Raw genomic sequence first — 3,320 nt, forward strand, 5'->3', positions numbered from 1 at the left:
TCGATGTCAACCACTGACAGGTGATAAAGCAATGCCACAAACAATAATTGATGATTGCAGCTGAGGAACGGAGGGCACATAAGGAAGGACAGACAGCTAGCACAGGCCATTCCTGTGACATGCTGAGTTTAGAAAGGAAGGTCACGGGCTGGTGAGACGATGGCACAGTGGGTAAAGGCGCTTGCCTCCGAGCCTGACAGCCTGAGTTCAAGTCCGGGAACCCACATGTGGAGCAAACCAACCTAAGTGGCCTCTGAATTCCATACATGTGCATTTGCCCCTTCCTCACACAATTGAATAAATAAAAAATGTGGCTGAAAAAAAAATGAAAAGGCCAGGATTGGTAATCCAGAAGGGTGTAGGGTAAAGGAAGGTTAATTTTGTTGTTTTAAGAGATAGATCGAATGTGCTTACACACTTGAGCAAGACTCAAGAGGAGGGCCAGCAAGATGGCTCAGCAGGGGGTGAAAAGTGCTTGCAGCCTAACAGACAGCCTATCGGCCTGAGTTCAAGTCCTGGAACCCACACAAAGGTGGAAGACAAGAAATGACTTCACAAAGCTGTCCTCTGACCTCCACAGAAATGCGTGGTGCAGGCCCCTTTCATATACACACAGGGCAGGAACAATCAGAATAGATGAGAGGGGCTGGCATCGGACAGGAAGAAGGCTAGCTACCGCCTCTGCCTAGGCAGGGAAGAGGAGGACCAGGGGACAGATCAGTGTGTAGGTGGGAGAGAGATCGGAGCTGTTACCTTCCAAAGCCTCCCGTTTCCTTGGTGACCTAAGACATCAGGTCAAGTGCTGATGAGCCTAGGAGTATAGGGAAGGGCCCAAGGAACTAGGAAAGTCAATACGGCTGTTGTGAGGATGGGGATGACAGCCGAGAGGAGCGTCAAGAATGACTGCTGGGAGGCAGCGAAGTGCTGAGGCACATCCAGGAGCCCTGTATTAATTTCCTATTGCTCTGGGGAACAAATTGTCACACACTCAGCAGTTCAATACCATCTATTATTTCACAGTGCAAGCTGCCTTGCCCAGCTAAAAGGAAGATGGCCACCGGGCTGCGTTACTCCTGAGGCTCCGGGGGAAGAAAACAAACACTCCCTGCCTCTCCGCCCTCTGAAGGCCACCTCTGTCTCATGGCCCCTTCCATCTTCAAAGCCAGAAATCCTGTTGCTCTGTCCTTCACTTCCGGCACATTCCCGGATCTTCCACTTCTCGCTTTCCTTTACAAGGACCCCCGAGATAACACTGGGGCACGTGGGTTATCTCCATGCCTCAAACTCTTTAACATTTAAAAAACGACTTACTAGATTATTTATTTGTATGTACATACATGTATCAACATAAGTGAGGGGGCCAGAGAGCTGTGAGGCCAGGGAGTCAATCAGAGTGACTTACCTCACAGACACTGATCCTCCCTCATATGATGGGGGTATTGGTTGGGGCATAAAGGAAGCCTGTTGCCAGAGGCGCCACTCCCGGCTCACATACAGGAGTAGTGGAGACATAGGGGATGGTAGACAGGAAAGATTTGCGGTGGCTCATTCATGGCTGTCTGCCTCTACCTGTAACTCTGAGTCTGGGAGTTCATGACCCTCTATTTCCAGACTTCTGTTCCTAAGATCATCTTGCCAGTTTTGTTGGAAGCTACATGTCTCAGGCGTGTCTGTTCCAGCATTCTTTTGGACTCTACATGTAGTTTTTTTTTTCTTTTCCTTTTACTCTTTAGGGACCCTGCACCCAACGCCCAAATAAGTACACAGAGACTCTCTTTCTTACTTCAGAATGCCCAGCCTCAGCTTGGCTTGTTTCTAGCCAGCTTTTCTAACTTGACTTAAATTATCCCATTTCTCTTTTTCTATGTTTTGCTTCTAGGTTTTTTACCTTTCTTTATTCCATATATCTTTCTTTCCTTCTTACTCCACAGCTGACTATGTGGCTGGCCCCCAGAGTCCTCTAGCCTTCTCCTTTTCTTGATCCTCCCTTCTTCAAAGCCTAGACGTCTCCTCCTATCTCTTCTCTCTGCCTGGCAGCCCCACCTGCCTATTCTCTCTCCTGCCTAGTTATTGGCTGTTCAACTCTTTATTAGACCAATCAGGTTTTTTAGGCAGGCAAAGTAACACAGCATTACAGAATTAAACAAAGGCAACTTTGTAGATGTAACCAACCGTCTTATTAAATAAGAAACACAGAACCAATGTAAAAGAGAAAGCCAAGAGGTCAGAGCTCAGAGCTAAAACCTTACCTTCCTCCTGCTGTGCTCCTAGCTCTCCGAAAGAGACCTACTTCCTGTGTGTATGTCTTTACATAGTCTTTCTGTTCTGCCTTCTCATTGGTTGTAAACCCAAACACATGACTGCCTCGTCACGGCCTGTAAGTACCGCCCTCCAGGTCTTAAAGGCGTGTGTCTCCAATGCTGGCTGTCGCCACCACCACCACGCTCTTGCTATGGCTCTAATAGCTCTGACCCCTGGGTAACTTTATTTATTAACATACAATTAAAATCACATTTCAGTACAAATAAAATACCACCATACAACTTAAAAGAATGCAACACATCTTTGCATCATCAAACGAATATTCCACAGCAGAAATGAATGAACTAATATTCCATAACACCTACACATCCCCAGTTCTCCCCTTTTCCTCATCACATACCTCTTGGGCTGGGCAGCCAAGGATGCTGACTGGAAAACTGGGTGGGGGCCTTTCCAGGGTGGGTAGCTTTCTTCAGAGCGGCTTGGGGGAGGCAGGGTCTTTACAGGAGGGTGTGGAGTCATTTCTCCAGGTAGGTGGAGAGAGACTCAGTGAAGACAGTTAAAGATGTGGGGAGGTCCAGAGAGCACAGTGGAAATGGGGGATGGGTGGGAAGCTAGCTCCAGGGCAGGGTCCTAGAGACAGGCCAGATTGTCAAAACAACCACAGCAATATCTCTGCCACCACATCTTCTGGGACTGTCATCCCCAGTCCAGAGCTCTGAGTGAGAGCTCAGCAGATCTCCACCAAATATATTATGAGAATCCTGGTTCTTGGTGCCACTCAGGTGTCATCCTCTGGCAAGCAAATAGCCATGTCCAGCAATAGGACACCGCTCAAATACTGTCTCTCTATTGTTGGTGGCCACTAAACTTTGGTGTTGAGTTGAGCCCATAGCTTAGCGGTAAAGCTCCTTCGTTCATGTTGAGCGTGCTTGAGGCTCTGGGTTTTATTCCCAGCACAGCAAAACAAAAATAGATTTTTGGGGAAAGTTTTCAGTTAGCAATAATCACGCCTCAGATAAACCTCGTTGGCTATGATACTGCCACTGTGCAAAGCT

At 47.7% G+C, this 3,320-nt stretch overlaps 1 pseudogene; it reads right to left on the bottom strand.

Moving 5' to 3' along the window:
- Positions 1 to 3,213: 3,213 nt before the first annotated feature.
- LOC121831975 (U4 spliceosomal RNA) lies at positions 3,214 to 3,320 on the bottom strand (annotated as a pseudogene).

This window comes from Peromyscus maniculatus, chromosome 8 (assembly GCF_049852395.1).
Source record: "Peromyscus maniculatus bairdii isolate BWxNUB_F1_BW_parent chromosome 8, HU_Pman_BW_mat_3.1, whole genome shotgun sequence".
Lineage (NCBI taxonomy): Eukaryota > Metazoa > Chordata > Mammalia > Rodentia > Cricetidae > Peromyscus > Peromyscus maniculatus.